Below are 24,081 nucleotides of genomic sequence, written 5' to 3'. Positions count from 1 at the left end.
CTGTGTATTAAAGACAGGGAAAAGTACCCAATGAGCCAGTCAACATATGCCCACATAGCACAAAGATAGTCACATCTTTTGCAGGGTCCACTCCCAGACCACCTGACTATCAATCGGTAGCCAAAACTACAAGCCACACTGGCCCTCTACTATGTTCTATGGACATCAAACAGAGAACTGTGTGCACATTCACATTCTCTTTACCCTCCACAAGATATTGGTGAGTGGCTAATGTCTCATCAAGGTATAATTAGCAGTTACATACAAAAATAATGACATAATATCTCCAAGATGACAGATAATTTCAGTTCATGAGAAGAAACACAGCAAGAGAGGGGCTCAAACAAGTGACCAATATATATAGCCAGAAGACCTTTCTCAGAAAGAAAAAAAATTGGTATACCTGATAAGGAGTTCTAAAGCATGGTATTTATACTCCTTCAGTGGATTGAGGGAAATATTGAGAAAGCTATAGAAGAAAATCAAGGTGGGGGTGAACCTCCAGATGCATACAAGGAAACACTACAAGGACAAGTTAACAAAACAGATGAAAAAAATTAGAAAACATGTAAAAGGTATTCATTCGAAAAGTGGACAGAGTAGATGTCAACAGAAAATCACCATAATGCATTCATAATCAAACTTTCCAAAGCAAAAGGCAAGGCAAGGAATTCTTCCTGAGCAAAGCCAGGAAGAAACAGAAAAGGAATAAATAAGATGAGCCTCTAAATTCTCAGCAGAAACCATGCACATAAGAAGGAGTGACGTATGTAAAACTGTGAAAAAAGAAGAAGCAGAAGTCAACTAAGAATCATATACTGAGCAGAATTGTCCCTCCAATACAATGGTGACTTTGAGACGTTTCCAGAAAACAAAAATTGAAGGAATTTGTAAAAATTAGATAAAACTTTTATTAAGGGAGTTCTTTGGACAGAGAACCAATAACCTGATATTAACATACCTAGTGACCCTAACCAGAAGTCAAACAAGATATGGAAGAATCCAAAGTAAAACAGACCTATAAGGCTGAAAATAAGGACACTATAAGGAACTATAAGTATCAACCTTTAATAAGGGCAATTACAAAGAAAATAGCAGGAATAGTATAATTAAAAGACTTTCAAATGGAAAGGAAATCAAGTATATTTCATGATAGACCTGATTGTTTTAAACTGGGGGAGTAATCAAGAAATTAGAGTAACCTTTAAGAAAATGAATAATTCTCATCAAAATTAACAAGAAAAACATTAAAGATTTAGCAAACATGGAAATAACAGGAATGAAGAAAATTACCACAAAATAAAAACAAGAACAAACAAAAAACTCAAACCCAAACCCCAAACCCTCAACAAATAAAATGAACCCAGCACAGAAAATAATATGAAACAAAGAAGTCAGCAGCACCACAAAAAATATTTCCCAAGACAGAAATTAATTTATGCCTCTTAAGACGTATACTGAATGCGAAAGGTTTAAATGAGCCAGTCAAGCTATAGAGAGTTGCAGAATGGATAAGAAAACAGGACCCATTCCAATTTTGCCCACAAGAGACAGACATTGACATAAAGACAAAAATAGACTGAAAACCAAAGGATAGAAAAAATATGTCAAACTAATTGAAATCAAGGAAGAGGAGTGACAATATTAGTTTCTTTTATTTATGCCGTTTTTAAACCATACTAATGACATATGCATCATGCAAGATACAATTCAATGATTTAAATATATTAATTATATGAAATATATTAATTTTGGGTCATTTTCTTCCTTCTTGTATACATTGGTATTAACTCTGTATTTCCTCCTCTCCTGTCATGAGTACTCATTGCGTACTGGTTTTGAATTAGGCTGTTAACCACAAGGTCAGCAGTTTGAAACCACCAGCTGCCCTGTGGTGGGGAAAAAATCAAGGCTTTCTATTCCCATGAAGAGTTAGAACTCATGTGGTAAGATGCTGACCAGGGGCTCTCTGCACTAGTAACAAGGGAATTGTGTGTGTGCTAGTGTCTCAATCTCACCTAAGCACTATTTATTTCACAACAATTTTTTTTCTACTTTCATTTCATTTCAGAGTATCCTGGGCCACAGAAAATTACCTTGGGGGCTGCATGTGGCCCAAGAGCCACCAGTTTGACACCCCTGCCTTGGGGGGGTTGATCTATATTGGTGTACAACTCTGAAGTGCTTGCTAAGATAGACCGCCGGTGGTTAAGAATGCTGCTCGAGAGTTCAGCTGCTCGAGAATTTAGCCTCCGTAACTTACTGGCCGTGTGTGACTTTGGGCTAGCCATAATCTCTCTGCACCTCAGTTAGCTCATCTGTAAAATGGAGTTGTGAGGCAATTGGGACAAAGTGCATTAGAGTTTGACTTGTGGTTTTCAAAATTGGTTAAAAAAAAAGAATAAGAAAAAGGAAAAAAAGAGTTACAGCTCTGACACCCTTCGGGGCAGTTCTAGACTCTTCTATCTGATCACTATGAGTCAGAACCGAGTCTATGATAGTAGGAGAGCTTCCCTCTCATAGCCTCAAGGAACTATTAATCTAGTTACTGTCACATAAACAGAATCAAACTCAAAATAACCCTCATCAGCAACAACAAAATAAAGCAGATACATTTCAATCGAACTAAAATCAGAAAATAATAAAAACTAGAACAAGCTAAAAATGGATTTAAAGGAAAAACAAATGGCAAAATGCTAAATTTTAAGCTAACTATATCTACAGTGATCCATTTTCAAATTCACTCTGAAGACAAAATGCTTCACATATTTGGTCAGAGATCCAAGGAAGTTCAAAGGACACTTAATCAATGACGGGGCTTTGCAAGTGGATTTTGGGCTTTCCCCCCAAAGCCCATAGCCTTCTGCAAACTGCGTGCTGAGGTTTTAAGCTCTAATACAATTCTCTCTTCTTGTCTTAGATTTTGTTATATCCAGTCCCTGAATAACATATGCTGGTGTATTTCCTCCATGTGGATTTAGCTGACATCTCTCTTGGATGACTACTTGTTGTAAGACAGGCTTTTGCGATCCCAGGCTCTATTCTTTCTGAAAGCCAGGCACTGCTGGCTTTCTTCACCATACTTTGCTATAGTGTTCATACCTTCAGTGATCACTTCATAGGGCAAGTATTAAGCAGGCCAAATCATAAGAATGAATTTTTTAAATATTGGGACTAACAATTAAGGTGTAAGCTCAAAGTCCATTTATACATCTAAGGTTTATATATATTCCTGGTCCACTCTGGAGGCAGCTTTGTTAGCTTCTTGGGAACTAATACAGGTGACCCTAAGGGGACACTTCATATTTCTAACAGTAGCATCATTAATCAAGCCAATGGTATACAATTTAAAGTACTAGTGAGAAGAGGAAAATATACATTTATCAGAAAGCTTATTTGACTGAAATACATGGAATGCTCACTTATACAGATTAAAAACGTAAATAACTGAATACTACTTGAGAAAAAGAGGGGGTTCGACAAGGCAAATTTTTTTCCTGATAGTCATTCAATAAGGTGAAACGATGCCCGCAGAACTAAGACATGTCACAAAGAGCAGAGAAAATATGAAAATAGAAAATCTATGTTTGTCTCATATTGTCAATTATTGGACAAAGTTGAAAAGCAGTAGATGTGAACCAAAGGTCAATGATTCCCAAGACCACAATATTGGGATAGCAATCTTCTGCTTCTACTCACCATAGAGTGTTTTCGCTTTAAGTTTAAAAGAATATTTTAATTCCTTTAATCTGCAACAAGCGTGTTTAAGGTAGTCAGTTTGAGTTAGGGGAATTTCCAAGTCTGATCCTTCTGATAGGGATCATGAAGGGTGCTGTGCACCTCGAGCAGCCAAAATCTAAAGTTCAGGAATGTATAACACACACTGAAGTCATCAAGGGCAGAAGGAAATTCGTTCAAAATGCATGGTTAGCAAAGTACTATACGGACGATTTTCCCATGGCAGTGGAGTGGGGAGGTCTATCTATCTACATAATGTTAAGCATTTTCCCTAAGGGCAAGCTACTTCTCCCTAGTTTACCCACAAACAGGAAGAATGGAAATCACCTTTTCTGAGAGAGCCGTATCAGAGTCCTTTAGTCCTAAGTTTCCTTGGAGGTTCACTGTGTGTAGATCTATCACTGGTATTTCAAATGCCAGAAGGGTCGCCCAAAGTGAACAGGTTTCAGTAGACTTTCAAAGAAGGAGTCAGCTGCCTACTTTGGAGGAAGTGAAAAAATGAAACGTAGCAAGGAAACATTGTCAGATGCTGAAAGCCTGATAAAGAGAAGCAGAACATTGCTGAAGATAGTGCCGGAGGATGGGCCCTTTGGATTGAAAGTCACTTGAAATGTGAATGACACGGAGCTGCTTTCTCAAAGTAGAGGCAATCACGAGGATGTGAATGGAATAAAGCCCGTGGGAGTGCAGTCTTCACGATTTTCACATGCTGATGGGGCACTACTGAAAGTGAGACTGAACCTCTGCAAAAAATAAAACTACCTATAATCAGAACTTGGAATGCGTATAGTATAAAAAAATGGAATTGTCAAAAAAGGAAATGGAATGCATAACAATCAATCTCCTAGGCATTAGTGAGCTGAAATGCATTGATATTAGACATTTTGAGGGAGAAAATCATATGGTTTAGTATGCTGGGAATAACACTCAAAAGGAGTGGTTTTGCAGTCATTGCCAAAAAGGATGTTTCAAGATCTATCTTGAAGTACAATGCCGTCTGTGATAGGATTATATCTACCTACCTTTAAGAGAATGCAATAATATAATTATTATTATTCAAATGTATGCATCAATCATAAAAGCTAGTGATGAATAAATTACAGAATTATACTGACTTCAGTCTGAAATGGATTAAACATATAATCTAGATGCATTCAAAATTATTGGCCATTGGAATGCAAACGTTGGAAACAAAGAGGAAAGAAGAATAGTTGGAACATATGATCTTGGTGGATAAAACAAAGCTGGAGATTGATGATAGACATTTACAACACCAATGACTTCTTCAATGCAAATACCCTTTTTTTAACAACTCGAAGGATGACCATACACACGGCTTCTTCAAATGGAATACACAGAAATCAAGCGCATGAATAAACTCAATATCAGCAGCTAAAACCACACCAGGGACTTATTGTGAAGCAAACCATAAATTGCTTATATGTAAGCTCAGGTTGAAGCTGAAGAAAATGAGAAAGAGTCCACAAGAGCCAAAGTACTACCTTAAGTATATTTCACCTGAATTTTGAGCACATCAAAAGAACAGACTCGCTGCATTGAACACTAATGACAGAAGATCTGATGATATGTGGGAAGACTTCAAGAACATCAGTCATGAAGAGAGCTAGAGATCATTTAAAAGACAGGTAAGAGAGGAAAGATCAAAGTTACATCAGGAGAGACTCTGACATTTGTTCGTAATCACAGCAGATAAGGTAAATGGAAGCTATTCTGATGAAGTCAGAGAGCTAGGTAGAAAATCTCAAAGGGAAGCTCAAGAAGGCAAAGTTAAATATTATAATGACATGTGCAAAGACAGTTTTAGAAAACCAAAATGTAAGAAAACACTCAGCGAGTCTTAAACTGAAAGAACTCAAGAAAAAAATTGAAGCCTTGATTTTCAATAGTGAAAGATTCTATGGGCAACATATTGGGTGATGCAGGAAGCGTCAAAAGAAGATGGGAAGAACACACAGAATCACTGGACCAAAAATAACTAGTGGCTATTACCCTGTTTCAAGAGGAGGCATATGAGCAAGAACCAAATGTACTAAAGGAAGAAATTGAACCTGCACTGAAAACATTAGCCAAATAAGACTGCAGGAATTGATGGAATGTCAATGGAAATGTTTCTAAAGGTCAACAAACATTTATAGACTTTTCTTTTTTTGTTGTTTAATTTTTAGTTTTCTTTTGCCTTGTTTTGTGCTTATTATTATCTCTGTATGTCTATCTAGATAAGATAGGCAGGATAAACAATCCAGAGGAGAAAACATCAGGACCAATGGTTCTGGAGGGACACAGGAGAGGGGGAGGGCAGGGGAAGGAAAGGGGGGGGGTGTCAACAAACCTAGGGACAAGGGAACCACAAATGATCTAATATCAATGGTGAGTAGGGCATAGGATGCCTGGTGGGGCTTGATCAAGGGCAATGTAACCAATAGGAATTACTGAAACCTGAATGAAGGCTGAACGTGATAATGGGAGAAGAGGAAAGTAAAAGGAAATAGATGAAAGAACTAGGAAGCAAAGGACATTTATAGAGGTCTAAATACAGGCATGTACAAATGTAAATATATTTATATATAATGAGAGGGAATTATGTCTATGTACATATATGTGTATGTTAAGTATTAAGGTCACAAATGGACATTGGGCCTCTACTCAAATAACCCTTCAACGCAAGAACACTTGGTTCCAATAACCCGGCATTCTGTGATGCTCATCTTCCAGACATGATCCCTGAAGACAAAAGCGGGTTCATTAGCAAATGTGGGGAAGAAAACTGATGGTGCCCAGCTATCAATAGATAGAGCATCTGGGTCTTAAAGGCCTGAAGATAAACAAGGGGCCATCTAGCTGAGAAGCAACAAAGTCCACATGGAAGAAGCACACCAATCTGTGTGATCATGAGGTGTCAGTGGGATCAGGTATCAGGCATCAAAGGCCAAGAACAAAAAATGATATCAATGTGAATGAGGGCGAGTGGGGAGGGAAGATCCAAAGCCCATCTGTAGACATTTGGACATCCCCTCACAGAAGGAAGTTAGTCAGGGTGCAGTATAACACTGACAAAATATACAACTTTCCTTTAGTTCATTAATGCTTCCTCCCCCCGATCATGAACCCAATTCTCCCTTACTCATCCAGCTAGACCAGAGCACATACACTGATACAGATAAGAGCCGGAAACACAGGGAATCCAGGACAGATAAACCCCTCAGGACCAATAATAAGAGTAGCAATACCAGGAGGGTAAGGCAAAGGTGGGGGAAGAAAGAGGAAACCTATCACAATGATCTATGTATAACTACCCCTTCTCAACAGAAAAATGGGTGAAGGAAGACAATGGTCAGTGTTAGACATGATAAAAAAATTATCAAGGGGTCATCAGGGCCTGGGGGAAAATGAGCTGATACCAAGGGCTCAAGTAGAAAGAAAAATTTTGAAATTGATGATGGCAATATATGTAGAAATGTGCTTGACCCAATGGATGGATGAATGGATTGTGATAAGAGCTGTACAAGCCCTCAATGAAATGATTAAAAAAAAGAGAGAAACGTTTCAACAAACTGGTGAAGCACTAGAAGTACTTAATCATTACTGCCAGAAAATCTGAATGACAGCTACTTGACCAAATGATTGGAAGAGATCCATATGTGTAACCCATTTCAAAGAAAGGTGACCCAACAGAATATTCAAAATATAGAACAATATCATTGACATCACATGCAAGAAAAATTTTCTGAAAATCATCCAACAACAGTTTCTACAGTACATTGTCAGAGAGCTGCTAGAGATTCAGGCCAAATTCACAAGAGTCTTTGGAAAAGGGCTATCATTGCTTATGTCAGATGGATCTTGGCTGAAACCAGAGAATACTAGAAAAGTGTTGTGGTAGTTACATAGTCTGTTGGCAATTTGAGACCTAAGAGTGAAGGGGTTGAGTTAGCCTATCAATCGGGCCGCAGCTTGATGACCTCATTTGGAGGCACTAAGGAGATTAATAGCTCATTGGAGGTAGGGCACGCACTCACTTCCTGTGAGACATTACTGAGAGCCTGATGGAGTTATGCTGATGCAGCTAGAGCCCTGAGAGGTGAAGGAGTGTCATGGGGAGACCCCTGCCAGCACTGAGATGCTTACAATGCCACTGGATCCACAAGACTCTTCACCCACTGGCCTGTGATCTTCCTGCATTCAGTGTCATTGCATGTGTTGCATGAGTCTGAAGATGAATTTATAGATTGATATTGGACATATGGGCTATATTGGACCTATGGATTTGATCTGACTGGACTGGGATGTTTTCTCAATATTCAATTGCTCATATATAAAGTTCTTTTTCATATATATACATATATATATATATATATATATATATATATATATATATATATATATATGAGTGTCTGTGAATTTGTTTCTCTAGTCTACACAAACTAACACAAGTGCTGATTTTTGTTTTATTGACTATGCCATGGGATTTGGACTGTAGATTATATCAAATTATGGATAGCATTGAGAAGAATAGAAAGTCCAGAATACTTCAATGTGCTCATGGGGAAACTATACATGGATTAAGAGCAGTTGTTCAATAAGAACCAGGGAATATCACATGGTTTAACATCAGGAAAGGTGTGAGTTAGGGTTGTATCCTCTTACCATTCTTACTCAATCTGTGTGCTGAGGCAATCTTTAGAGAAGCTGGATTCTATGAAGGAGAATGTGGCATCAGGTTTGAGGAATAGCTTATGAACAGCCTGACAGCCAATGATACAAATGTGAGGAGAACTTGAAGCACTTGCTGATGAAGCTCAAGGATTGTAACCTTCATTATGGATTCTACCTTCATGTACAGAAGACCAAAATTCAAATTCCTCATAAACTGGACCAATAGTTATCATCATGTTAAATGGAAGAAAGATTGAAGTTGTGAAGGGTTGATGGAAATGAGATTACATATTACGAAGTGCCTCTAGAACAGTGGTTCTCCCCCTTCCTAATGCCATGACCATTAAAAACAATTTCTCATGTTGTGGTGACTCTCCACCCTTCAAATTATTTTCATTTCTACTTCATAACTGTAATTTTGATACTATTATGAATCAGGCTACCCCTGTGACAGGGTCGTTCAATCCCTAAAAGGGTTGCGACCCGCAGGTTGAGAACCGCTGCCCTAGAAAAAGATATGGAAAATAGGAGATGGGGAGAAAAGCTAAGGAATAAAAGAGCATATGTGGATAAAGTGTAAACTGTATGAGAAGATAGGGAACAAATAGGGAAGGTCATAAAAAGGGAAATCCAGAATCAGAGATTCAGGGTAGCAGAAGAGTGGCAAAAGGAAAATGGTTAATTATTGACCTTTTTAATTTTTTCTGGCTCTGGTTATGTCTGATTAAGATCTACGTGCAGCATGCTTGCTCATGTAGGGGACCATAGATAAAGTGGAAGGCCTTGAGTGAGATGAATTGACACCGGGGGCTGCAACAATGGGCTCAAACATAACAACAATTATGAGCATGATATTAAATTCCAGAAACCAAACTCACTTCCATGGAGTTGATGCCAACTAACAGTGACTCTATGGCACGGGACTGGGCAATGTTTCATTCTGTTTTACTAAGGGTACTATGAGTTGGAAACCACAATATTAACTATGCCATGGCTCATTAGTTAGAACCTGTCAGCTTTGGCCAAGACAATGGTTCTTGATTTCACTGCTAATCAGCATTACCCAAGAAAACTTTAAGTAATGCTGAAGACTGGGTCTCACTCTCAGAGATTCTATTTTAATTGGCCTGGGACATGGCTTGCACAGTAATATCTTAGACATGCTACAGTGTGAAAACAACCCAGAAATAATTCTCAGAGTGTCTTTTGTGGCCTTCATGAACTATTAGTTATTACTAGGTTGACTGGACATGTGGACGAACAGCAGAAATAATAAAACCAAGGAGGATAGATAAGTTCTCCTTCATTTCATATAGAATGATTTGTAATATTGGAATAGCAAAATTCTAAGGGGTCATTTTTAGCCAAAAGTCTGGAATAGAATTCTCAATTAGGGTTGCTGATATTTCGGTAAACTACAAGCCAAGGAATTAAATTACCATAAGTTACGAGTATTTATAAATAAGGTTTCTTGCCTAGAATTTTTGGAGCGAGCATGATCCTGTCTATACTTTGATTTGAGGCTCCTAACCTTCATATATGTGAAACAATAAATTTGTATTTAAAAAAAATAATTTTATTGGGGCTCATACAACTCTTATCACAATCCATACATACGTTAATTATGTAAAGCACACTTGTACATTCATTGCCCTCATCATTCTCAGAACATTTGCTTTCCATTTAGGCTCCTGGAATCAGCTCCTCATTTTTCACTTTTTTCCCGCCCTCCCTGCTCCACTCTCCCTCATGAACCCTTGATAATTTATAAATTATTATTATTTTATCATACCTTACACTGCCTGACGTCTCCCTTCACCCACTTTTCTGTTGTCCACCCCCCAGGGAGGAGGTTATATGCAGCTCTTTGTAATTGGTTCCCCCTTTCTATCCCACCTTCCTTCTACCCTCCCGCTATCGCCACTCTCACCACTGGTCTTGAGGGGTTCATCTGTCCTGGATTTCCTGTGTTTCCAGTTCCTGTCTGCACCACTGTACATCCTCTGGTTTAACCAGGTTTGTAAGGTAGGATTGGGATCATTATAGTGGGGGCGAGGAAGCATTTAAGAACTAGAGGAAAGTTGTGTGTTTCACTGATGCTACACTGCTCCCAAAGTGACTTGTCTCCTCCCCACTACCTCTCTGGAAGGGATGTCCAATTGTCTACAGGTGGGCATTGGGTCCTCATCCCACACTCCCCCTCATTCACGATGATATGATCTTTTGTTCTTTGGTGTTTGATACCTGGTCGCTTCGACCTCTCATGATCACACAGGCTGGTGAACTTCTTCAATGTGGGCTTTGTTGCTTCTGGGCTAGATGACCACTTGTTTACCTTCAACCCTTTAAGACCTCAGATGCTATATCTCTCGATAGCCGGCCAGCATCAGCCTTCTTCACCACACTTACTTATGCACACATTTGTCTTCAGTGTTTATATGGGGAAGGTGAGAACACAATGATGATTTTTGTTCTTTGGTGTCTGCTGCCTGATCCTTTCAACACATTTATGCATACATTTGTCCTTCAGCAATCATGTCAGGAAGGTAGGTATCATGGAATGTTCGTTTAGTCGAGCAAGATATTCTTGTATTGAGGGATTATGTGAGTGGAGGCCCAATATCCATCTGCTACCCTACTATTAATCTATAAATATATGCACATAGATCTATTTCCCCCATCATCATATATGAATATATTTACATATGTACATGTCTGTATTTAGACTTCTATGTATGCCCTTTGCCTCCTACTTCTTTCCTCTATTTCCTTTTGCTTTCCTCTTGTCCCACTACCACGCTCAGCCTTCATTTGGGTTTCACTAATTCCTCTTGGTTACATTGCCCTTGATCACTCCCTACCAGTCTTCTCATGCCCTCCTTGCCACTGGTTTGAATTACTGGTTGTTCCCTTGTCCCTGGGTTGGTTAACACCTCTTCCCTTCCCCCACCTCCCACTCACCCATGTCCCCCTGGAACCACCGGTCCAGTTGTTTTCTTCTCCACATTGTTTATCCAGCCTATCTTATCTAGATAGACCTGAAGAGATAATAATATGCACCTAAAATTGCGGATGGCCTCGACAGCACCAAACAAAGTAACACATACCAACAAGGCGACGACGACAGCAGCAACAACAAACAAGCCAATGACATACAAAATATAAAAAAGAAAGGAAGAAAGAAAAGCCTGTTAATAGTTCAAGGTTTGTTAGTTGACCTTTAGGAGTGTTTTCCGGTCAGATATGATAGGGTGCCATGCCCTGGCACCAAAGTCTACTTTTGATACTCCCTCAGGACTTCCTTGTTCTGCTCCCCTTGCTGTTCTTTTGTACTCTTTTCATGTTTTGCCTTGGTGCGGTGGGGTCAGCTCGGTCACACATCCCACACTGTGTCTCCAGTGCTGTCCCATGTAGGGCTATGGGTCAATGCAGGATGTCGCATCTCATAGTGGGGCCAGCCATATGGTCCTCTCATTGCATTGGCTGCTCTGAGTGGACTACTGTCCTTGGGACTCGGTGGGCCAGGGTGTGCCCCATTCCCTCCCTCCCCCATCATTTGCTTCCACTTCCTTCTGTGTGTGGTAGATCGGTTCCTTTCCCTCACCAGGTGACCTATTTTCATTCTCTGTGGCACTCTCTTCCATGGTGGGGGTCAGGCTGGTTCTGGTTGGGGCCGGCCATATAGTCCAGACTTTTTATGGATTCCTGGTTTGGCACGTCATGGTAGGGTCTGTATGCACATTCCAGTTCTGTGGGGACACAATCAATACTCTCCCCCTGGGTGGATTAGTGCCCTGTTCCACGCATTTCATCATCTCAGTTTCTCCCCACCCGATTCTCCCTCCTCCTTCCCCCTTTCCCCTTCTTTATGTTGAACTCACATGTACCTAAATCATCCAGTTGGTGGTTATAACAACACTAGTAAATAAATGCCAGCAGTTATGGAATTTTCCTTTGATTTGCAATATTGAAGGATCCTATGTATTAAAACAACATGGAAAGAAAAAGTAGTTGACATTCAAACATTTCAAAAGGTAACATAATCAAGAATCAATATTATTGAAGAGAGAAGTCCAAGATTCACTGAAGGCATTAGCAATAAACACGTCTCCAGCAATTGATGGAATAGCAGTTGAAATGTTTCAACAAATTGCTCCCAAAATCGAGTCCCTTACAATGGCAAGAAATTTGAGAGGCAGCTTCCTGGTCAGTTGGCTAGAAGAGATCCATAGCTGTGCCCATTTCAAAGAAAGGGGATGCGATGAAACGTGAAAATTATCAAACATGATATTTAATATTGCATGGAATTAAAATATTACTGAAGATAATTTTAAAATGGTTGCAGCAGTACTTCCACAGGTGGCTGCTAGAAAATCAAGGCAGATTTAGAAGAGGATGTAGGACCAAGGATATCATTAATGATATTAGATGGATGTTGGCTGAAAGCAAAGAATACTAGAGAGATGTTTACTTGTGTTTCATTGATTACATATACAAAGACATTTGTCTGAGTGTTAGGCAGGATTTTATAGCGAAGTAACACTTTATATGTGTTTACATATAGAAAGATATTTATGTTAAGAAATGACTCACGTAATTATAGAAGCAGTCAAGTCCAGTTTAGTTCAAGTCCCTGGGTCAAAGGTTAAATTGGAGACCTCTCCTGACCCTTGTAGCTGTAGAGTCCAGTGAACTAGGAAATAGGAAGATGAAGCACAGGCTGGTGGATTCCAAGGTCAGGTATCCACTGATAGCTTCTGGGATGCATAGGTAATATGACAGGGAATCTTCAAACCAGATGCAGAGTCCAGATCCAGCAGAACTGGGCTAGCTTCCCCACATCATCAATCTATCCTAAAAGTAAATCATACCCGTAACCGAAACTTCCTTCAATTATATCAAAGCCTCTGACCAGATTAAGGTGATGGTACTACCCCCTATTTGTCCGCAAACAACTTGGCTCCTTAACAGAAAATTTCATCATGCATTTGGCCATTCTATGTTACATCGCATCATGGGAGAATCCTAGCTCAGCCACACTGACATAAAACCTATCACACCGTGAGGAGTGGGAATTCCAGAACACATCCGTGTGCTAATAGGATGACTGTAGAGACCAAGAGGTAGTCACTGACAGAACAAAGGAATACTGCTGGCTTAAAATAAGGAAAAGTGTGCATCAGTGTTCTATTCTTCCAATCCACTAATTCAATTAATAAGTATTTAATATACTGAGCGAATAATCCAAGAAATTGGATTATGTAAAGTTGAACATGCCATCTGACTTGACAAAGGATCATTAACCATTTGTGGCATGCAGATGACACAGCCTTTCTTGCTGAAAGCCAAGTGAACTTGAGGCACATGCTGTCAAAATAAAACCCTGAAATCTTCAGTGTGAATTATATCAGAATGTATAGAAAATCCATATCCTCACAACTGGACCAATAGACAATATAATGCTAAGGAGAGAAAAGATTAAAGTTGTGAAGGATTTCATTTTATTTGGATCCACAATCAACACTCAGAGAAGTAGCAGTTAGGACATCAAATAATGGATTGCATTGGGCACATCTGTCTATACAAAATTTATTAATAGTGTTAAAGAGCTCTGTAAATGCCCTTTGCCTCCTAGTTCTTTCCTCTATTTCCTTTTACTTTCCTCTTGTCCTACTATCATGTTCAGCCTTCATTTGGGTTTCAGTAATTCCTGACGGTTACATTGCCCTTGATCAAGCCCTACCAGACCTCCTACACCCTCCTCGCCATCAATTTTTTGATATTTGTTATTCCCTTGTCTCTGGATTTGTTAACACCACTTCCTTTTTCCCTGTCTCCCCCTCTTCCATGTCCCCCCAGAATTATTGTCCTGTTTTCTCTTCTGGCTTATTTATCCTGCCTATCCCATCCAGATAGACATGCAGTGACAACAATGTGCACAAACACAAGACTGAGCACAACAAAGCAACACTAGAAAATAAAATAATAACTACAACAACAACATATGAAGATGGGGAAATAGATCTATGTGTATATATATATATATATATATATATATATATATATATATTTGTAAGTTTAATTTTAAGGAAGCAGATGGACATTGGGCCTCTACTCAATACTCCCTCAACACAGGAACACTTTGTTCTAGTAATCCAGCACTCTGAGATGCTCACCTTCCTGAAGACAAGGCAGATGCATAAGCAAATGTGGTGAAGAAAGCTAATGGTGCCCGGCTATCAAAATATATAGTGTCTGGGGTCTTAAAGGCTTGAAGATAAACAAGTGGCCATCTAGTTGAGAAACAACAAAGTCCACATAGAATAAGCACATCAGCCTGTATGATCATGAGGTGTTGATGGGATCAGGTATCAGGCATCAAAGACCCAGAGCAAAAAATCATAATGTGAATGGGGGTGGGGGGAGAGTGGATGCTCAAAGTCAATTTGTAAGCAATTGGACATCCCCTCACAGAAGGGTCGTGGGGAGAAGATGGGACAGTCAGGGTGCAGTACAGCACTGAAACATGCAACTCTCCTCTTTAATGCTTCCTCCCCCTACCCCTAACATGACCCTAATCCTACCTTACAAATTTGGTTTGACCAAAACATGTACATGGGGACATATAAGAGCTGGAAACACAGGGAATATATGACAGATAAACTCCTTGGGACCAATATTGAGAGTAGCCATACCAGGAAGGTAAGGGGAAGGTGGGGGAGGATGGGGGAACTGGTCAAAATGACCTACCTATAACCCTGTCACAGGGTAATGGACAACCGACAAGGGGGTAAAGGGAGACATTGGACAGTGCAAGACATTAAAAAAATAATAATTTATAACTTATCAAGGGTTTAGGGAGGAGGGAGGGAGGGGGAAGGAGGGATAAAAATGAGGCGCTGAAACCAAGTGCTCAAGAAGAAAGAAAATGATTTGAAAAGATGATGGCAGCATATGTACAAATGTGCTTGAGACAATGGATGTATGTATGAATTGTGATAAGAGTTGTACGAACCCCCAATAAAATGATTTAAAAATAAAAGTATTAAAGAACAAATATGTCATTTCGAGGACTTAGGTATGCCTGAACCAAGTCATGGTGTTTCCAATCACCCCAAATGCAGGTGAAAGCTGGCCAATGAATAAGGAAGACCAGAGAAGAAACGGTACGGTTGAATTATGGTGCTGGTGAAGAATATCGAAAGTATCATGGACTGGCAGAAGAGCAAGCAAATCTGTCTTGGAAGAAGTATAGCAAGAAGGCTCCTTACAAATGAGATGGCTGAGACTTTGCCTTATGTACTTTGAACATGTTTTTAAGGACCCTTTTCCTAGAAAACACTGTAATGATTGGCAAATTAGATGATAAATAAAAAGAGGAAGACCTTTAATGAGATGAATTGATGAAGTCGCTACAACAATGCCTTCAAACATAACTACAATTTCGAAGGTTGTGAAAGAGCAGACAATGTTCTGATCTGTTTTACGCAGGGTTGCTATGAGTCAGCACCTAACACCAAACTGGAGGTTTCTTTAAAATAAGAAACATATTTGACAGCTGTTGAGATGCTTCTTGATCAATAACGTGTGTTACTAGACAATGACTACATAATTCTGTGACTAAAGAAAAAGAAGAATACTCTAAGGTCTGTAAATAAGAAAGTCATAGTTGGTTGACCTTAAGCTGGACAGTGAAATCAGTAAAGATCAACAAGGACAGGGAAATCTATTGAAAGGTCAACGTATTATTCACATCAAGTATAGTCAGGAGGAGAAGAATCAAGGTAAGGTTGAACTGGTTTGGGATCTCCCTTCATATCCACCCAAGGACCTCCACCAAGGACTGGAGGTGTCTTAGCATGCTCAGAACTCCCTCCTAAGTAGCCTTAGTTAACCAGCGAAGCTCTTCAAGTTTACATCCCTTTTGCTCTGATCTGGTCAAACTGCTCTTCCAATCTGCTTGGGGTACTTGGATTCTACCTCTTTGTCGATCCTTTTGGGTCAAATGTTATGCCTGACATTAAACTTGGGTTTTCTTCTTGAATAGTGCTTCTCTACTAATCCTTGATTCTAAGCCAGTCCTGTTTGGCTGCGGTTCCAAGACTCTAGAACTCTAGTTTAAATTTATAGCATGAAAGCTAACACAACACTGCAGTGCTATGGCGTGTCCTCAGTTGCCCATAAAACATAGAGAATGTAGTCTCAAGTCCATTCTGTTTCAGAATGGGTCCAAAAGTGAGGAAAAATAAGATACAACATCATATAAAAATAGCAAACTAATCTCATAATATCTCAAATTCAGAACGCAAATTTCATGATAAACCTTTAACAAATAATCAAACACAGCAAATACACTAGTGCTACTCTGCTTATGCCAGCAACATTAATCCCATTGAATTAATCACTATAATTTAATCAGATTAGGGTGGTGAGAGTTATGTTTTATGTCAACTTGGCTGGGCCAGGATTCTCCCATAATGTGATCTTACATAACGTAATTCACTCTTTTATGAGACCTCTGAAGCAGCCAAGCAGTTGGGAGAATAGTGTACAGTACCACCTCCTTAATTTGCTTATAGACTTGATTCAATTGAAAGGGAGTTTATCAGGGGTGTAGCATGCTCTTAATAAGTTCACACTGTGGGGAAACTAGTTCATTTCTTGCTGGTCTGGATCCTACATCCAACTCATCAATACTGGAAGCTGTTAGCGGCTTGCCATATTGCCTTCTGACCTTGGATTCATCTGCCTCTACTCCACCAGCCTGAGGTCTTCCTGTTTCTTGGTTCATTGGCCTCCATTAGCTGTGTGAGCTAGGAAAAACTTCCAGTTCAACATGCAACCCACAGACTTGAACCAGAATAGATGTAACTACTTTTACAACTGGGTGAACCACTTTCATGATACACAATTCTTTTTATAGATGTGAATATAAATATGTTTACATATGTCCCTGGCTTGCTTCTCTACAACGCCTAACACAGGGTTTACCAAGGATTTTCTCTGTTCATCCTGATGTTATTATTGGTCCAATTATGAGAATTTTGCTTTATTCACATTGAGTTATAATCCAGACTGATGACTGTAGTCCTTCATCTTCATGCGCGAGTATATCAAGTCCTCCTTGCTTTCAGTAAGCAAGGTTGTGTCATCTGCATATTTCAGGCTGTAAAGTAGAATTTTCCCAATCCTGCTGGTGAATTTTACTTCATGTAGTCAGACTTCTTGGATTATTTGCTTAGCATACAGCTTTGATAAGTAGGGTGAAAATACAACCCTGACAAACACACTGACACACTCTTTCAAAGCACACTGTGAGTATTGTCTTCAAGTGACTGACTGCCCTTTGTTCTATAAATAGGTTGTACATGATATACACCTTGAAATGTTATCAATTTCCCACATTTATCACTTATTCATATTTTAAATGATATACAGTCACATGATTTTGCCTAATCCAATATGTTAGACAGGGTTCTCTAGGGAAATAAAATCAGAATGTTAATAATTACATATATATTTATATAGATAGATAGATAACAAAAGAAATAAACAGTTAATTAATCTATAAATCAGTACAAATAACTCAATGCAACTCACTCCCACGAGACAGTTGTGAGACACTGGCAGTCCTTCAAGTCTTGAGGGCCACCGGGTAGTCCTCTGTACAGCAATTCAGGCAACCTAGGCACAGGCAACAAACAGCAAGGCAGGTCACCAACAGTCAGCCAGATGACAGGGTCCTATAGTTCCCAGCTCAAGAGATGTAAATTCCAATAGTGTGATGAAGCAGGTCTTGAAGGAACCTCAACTTATAGTGACACAATCCACGGGTTATGTGTCCCACAGGTAGTGTAGCTTGCAAATCGAGGCACAGAACAAGCAAGGCAGCCACACACTTGTCTGATGACCAAAGAGCAAGAGACAAGAAAGGCAAGGCTCACTGAGCCATTTAATCCCACATGTGTTCATTGGCCATGTTGGCACAATAAATGTTAACTATCTCATCAATAAACACAAGTGAACTTCTTATATTCTTTGCTCTGAGCCAAGATCCATCTGAATTCAACAATGATATCTCTCTTTCTACATTGTCTTTTGATTTCAGCTTGTATTTCTGGTAGCTCCCATTGATGAACTGCTGAAACCATTGTTGTCATCAGAAAATTTGACTTGCACGTGATTATAATTTTCACTATTTTCTGCATTCTGTCTGGCCAACTTTCTTTGGAATGGGCACAAATAAATATTATGGAATTCCCATGCTTCTCAACACTGTCCCTAATTTCTTATGATCCACAATGTCGAATGCCTTTGATACTCAAAGAGATGTTTAGTTCTCTTACCCATTATTTTTTACATTTGATTTAGCTACTGAACAATCAAGAGCAAGTTTTGGAGTCTCTTCTGATATCCACGTTGATCTTTTCTTTATTTCTTGTCTTTTAAATGACCTTTTGTTTTCATCATGCCAATGTTCTTGATATCACCCCACAGCTTATCAGGGCGACTGACATTTGTATTCAAGAGTCATATCTGTTCTTGAGATGGTCTCAAAATTTAGTAGGAATAGACTCAAGGTAGTGTTTTGACTTTCATGGACTTGTTCTTTTTTTTTTTTTCAGCTTCAACCTGAACTTACATATGAGGAAAAAGCTTGTGCACAAATAATTGTGCCCATTCCAAAGAAAGATGACCTGCCTTATGAGCAAGTAGCGTTCTCTTCCACAGTTGATGCTGGCCTCATTGATTGCTTCTCCGGAGCTTTACTATTTTGTCCTTCCTGCAGACACAATCAATCTGATTAGATCCATGGGTATAGTCACTGTACCTGTTGTTGAAAAAGTTATTGGCAATGAAGAAGTAATATAGCCTTGCAAAATTCCACCATAAGATCTACAGTGGCATTTCTGTCACCCAGGCCTTTTCCCCCCCTGCTGTCCGTTCTTTCCAACTTTTGCATTTAAATCACCAATAATTATTAATGCACCTTGCATGTTTGATCAATTTCAGAATGAAGAAATTACTAGAATTCTTGAATTTCTTCACTACTAACTTTATGATTGGTACATAAAGTTGAATAATAGTTATTTTAGCTGAACTTCTTATTTTTCAGTTTCAATATTTTTTACATTTTATTAGGGGCTCATACAACTCTTATCACAATCCACACATATACATACATCAATTGTATAAAGCACATCCATACATTCTTTGCCCTAATCACTCTCAAAGCATTTGCTTTCCACTTAAGTCCTCTGCATCAGGTCCTCTTTTTTCCCCCTCCCTCCCCGCTACCCCCTCCCTCACGAGCCTTTGACAATTTATAGATTGTTATTTTGTCATATCTTGCCCTATCCGGAGTCTCCCTTCCCCCCCTTCTCTGCCATCCATCTCCCAGGGAGGAGGTCACATGTGGATCCTTGTAATCAGTTCCCCCTTTCCAACCCCCTCACCCTCCACTCTCCCAGCATCGTCCCTCACACCCCTGGCCCTGAGGGTATTGTCCACCCTGGATTCCCTGTACCTCCTAGCTGGACTTCTTATAGATATCTAGATGTTACCCTACTATTGATAGCATTGCACTTCAAGATATATCTTGAAATGCTCTGTTTTTTTCACAAATGAGTGCAATAACATCCCTCCCGAATTTGTTATTCCCAGCATTGTACACCATATGACTGTCTGATTTAAAGGGCCAATACCAGTTCATTTCAGCTCACTAATGCTTATGGCAATGAGCTTCAGTAATAAGCCCCATAATTGTGACCATCATCTGTGAGTTCTGTAAGGCCATTGGAATGACATCTGGCACCTTGTCACAGAAGTTGTGTTCTATGAGAAGGCGATTGGTGTCAGAATAAGATAAAAGGGGATGAAGTCTGTAGGCTTGTGTGACCTTTGCCTTGTATCAATCTGCCTTGGAAGCTGAAAGAGATCAAATGTGATGTCTATATTATTTCCTCAGCTCTAACTAAATGGATGGACAGAATAAGAGCACTTGGGTGGAAGAGGCAGTGTCTCACATGACCTTCAACATATATTCAATAGCAAATCTTTTGTGCCAGAAAAAAAAAATCTTTTGTGCTGTAAAATTTCTTGAACCAAACTCACTACCATTGAGTCAAAGCTGACTCATAGTGACCCTCTCTGGATTTTTGAGACTGTACCTGTGGATGGAAGTAGAAATCCCAGTCTTTCTCCAGTGGAGCAGCTGGTGGTTTTGAACTGCAGACCCTGAGGATCACAGCCCAAGGCAGAATCACTATGCCACCTGGGTAAAGAAGAGTTAAATTAGTGTCAATGTCCCATATCAGGACTTTGAAGTCAGAATTTTCAGCAAACCCTCTCCTAGATATCATCTCTCCCCATGTGCCAGTGTGGGAGCTCTTGCTTCAGAATACACTGATGGGCAATTGATTACCTAGAGGTGGCAACTTCCAAGAGAGAATGAACAATAAGCATTAGTTAGGTATATAAAATGCCTCTGGCTCTATTATTATATGTCTCTTAGTCCTCCTTTCTTGTTTCTAACTCCCAAGGGACTAGATAGAGATGAGAGAGGAGAGGCAGGAAAGGAGAGATTATGTTTCTTCTCTATTGAAATTCCTACAACCCACAAGCTTGACCAGTGTTGCAGGTGTGGTTGGGAAAGGGAAGGTTGTTACATTGGTGTTCTGCAGCTGGCTGACTTGGTTTCATGGAACTGTTGAAATTTCAAGCATGTATGAGCTGAATGTAACACAGCCATTATTAAAAATTAAATTACCCCAGTATGCAAATACATAATATCACAACAGAGATAATACATAATAAAAACTCATTATATTTAAATTTATTTTACTTTATATTTATATAAATAAATATATTGTTTATATTATTACATACATTGTTATTTATTATACCTGTAACATAGAAATACTGTATAAGAGTGGGATGCTATGCATGTACTGCCAACTCTGGATTTTAGAACATCACCTTGTTAACTTGAACTGTGTCATGGGAGTATTTATGCCATGGAAATTGGCAAATACTACAAATTGGAGCTCTTATTATTTCTCCTGGAGAAGCTGGTTGTTACATTTTTACCACTGACAAGATATGAGACAGAGATTTTAAGTTAGATTTGACCCGGTCCAAAAATAAAAGCCAACATAAAAAATGTAATGTTATGTTGTAGAAATGTTCAAGTCCACACAGAAAAAGAACAAAAACAATTAAGACAATCCATTTTCTATTCCTCAGTTTCTATAATTATGAATTTTTACCAGTCTGGCTTAATCTATTACCTCCACTCCTTTCCTTAGAATGTTCTAAACCAAGTCCTAGGTGTCATGTAATTTTGCTAACACTGAAAACACTTCAGTGTATGCCTCTAATTCTTAAGGACTTACACACATAAAAGAAGTAACCAGCACCTTCTTCATTATTTTAAACCAGCAATAAGTTCATAATATTGGTTATTAGCTGTCATAGTCAAATTCTCTGCTTCAAAGGGGTCCTTTTAGAGCTGGTGTGTTTCACTCAGAAGCCAGGTAAGCGAACTTGTCTTTTTAATGGCTAAAAGAGCCAGAAAGTTATGAGATGTCTGAAAGGCCATGAAAGGGCAGGAAAGGAAGATTTGACAGAACGTAGTTCAAAGAAAGGATTAGAGAAAAATAAAAGCGTTTCATGTTTTTGCTCCACTGAGCTCAGACTCTTCAATAAACTAGTTATACAAAGAAGCAGACAATATGTTCTGTGCCTCACAAAAGCTCCCAGTCTCTAGCACAGCAGTGCTTCTTAACTTTTGGAGGGTCATGGATCCTCTTGAAAAAGTGATGAAAATTGCCGAGTGTGCACACCCCCACACACATCACACTAAATTTTGCATGTAATTGGAAGCAGCTCGAGACCTCCAGACACCGACTATATTAGAGTCCAAGGATCCAAAGTGAAGCCCTTGGAGAAAAATATGTAAATAAATACTTACTGATAAAATCCCTGGGTGATGCAAATGGTTAACGTGCTCAGCTGCCAGTTGAAAAGTTACAGGTTCAAGTGCACGCAAGAGCGCCTCAGAAGAAAGTCCTAGTGATTTAATTGCAAACAAAGCCATTGAAAACCCTAAGGACCACAATTCTCTTTTGAGAAACGCAGAGTTGCCATGAGTTGGCATTAATTTGATGGTCAGTGGCTTTAAAACGCAACACTGTTGGAGTCAAACATGCTCCAAGTGCAATTGGAGTACAAAGAAAGAGTGGCTTGTGGCACAGTGAAAATGGTATAGGAACTGGAATGTGGCATTTTGAGTCAGAGTTTGTCAATCCAAGATGGGGACTAGGGTTGACATAGTAAAGTCAGAGATGACAGATGATGCTTGAGGTAGACAGCTTGGAGAGGAGGTCAAGAGACATACAAAGGAATTTGTGGAGTTTTAATCTGCCTAGTTATTTCTCTTTTTAAAATTTAATAAATCTTTTTATTGGGGCTCATACAACTCTTATCACAATCCATACATACACCAATTGAGTAAAGCACCCTTATACATTCGCTGCCGTCATCATTCTCAAAATTCGCCTTCCACTTGGGTTCCTGGAATCATCTCATTTTCCTTTTTTTCCCTCTCCCTCCCTCCCCACTCCCCCCTTCCCCCTGCACCCTTAATCGTTTATAAATAATTATTTTATCTTATCTTACACTGCCCAGCGTCTCTCCTCACCCACCTTCCACCACTCCCACCGCTGGTCCTGAGGGGTTCATCCGCCCTAGATTCCCTGTGTTTCCAGATCCCTACTGCACCACTGTGCATCCTCTGGTCTAACCAGGTTTGCAAGGTAGAATTGGGATCATGATAATTGGGGGGAGGAAGTGTTTAAGAACTAGAGGGAGGTTTTGAGTTTCATTGTTGCTACACTGAACCCTGAGTGACTCATCTCCTCCCCACTACCACTCTGCAAGGGATGTCCAACTGTCTACAGATGGGCTCTTGATTGTGAACTAGGATGTGCCATGATCAAATTTGCATATAAAATTAGATGGAGCAACAAGATGGAGGGATGCGCTTCAGGGGTGAGACTGGACCCAATAATTTTTGCCCAAATAATGATGATAGGGCTGAAAATAAATAAATGAGGTCAAGGACAAGGCTGACTTTAGGTGGTATTTAGCAGATAGAATGGGTAACAGATGCATGCAAATGGCAAAGAAGAGAGCTAAACTAAGAGAATAAAGGTCATATATTGAAAGGTCTGATGTTGTTCCTGCTATTTTTAGATGCCTTTGACTCAGTGCTGATTCATAGCTCCCCTTTATACAGCAGAATGAAATGCTGCCCGATCCTGTGCCAGTCTCAAAAGTGCTGTCATGTTTGAACCCCTTGGTGCAGCCACTGTGTCAATCCATCTTACTGAGGGCCTTCCTGGTTTCTCTGGTTTAGAATCATTGATGGTCTCTCCTTCCAATCTGTCCAGAGTACTGAGACAAAGTCCCATCAACCTCACTTACAGAATGTAAAATGTCCTTTCCTGAAATGAAGAATAGAATACGTAGTTGCTAAGGAGGGAGAGAGAGGCAGAAAGGGGCCATTGGCTTGGGCCATTGAGTCTCAGGTATATATAGGGCATCTAGGGAAGAATGACAAGAGAGAGTTACAGCAAAAAATCTTCTAAGAAGCTGGCCCTTGCTTTA

This window comes from Tenrec ecaudatus, chromosome 2, assembly GCF_050624435.1.
Source record: "Tenrec ecaudatus isolate mTenEca1 chromosome 2, mTenEca1.hap1, whole genome shotgun sequence".
NCBI classification, from domain to species: Eukaryota; Metazoa; Chordata; class Mammalia; order Afrosoricida; family Tenrecidae; genus Tenrec; species Tenrec ecaudatus.
Note: the sequence above shows the minus strand (reverse complement) of the source record.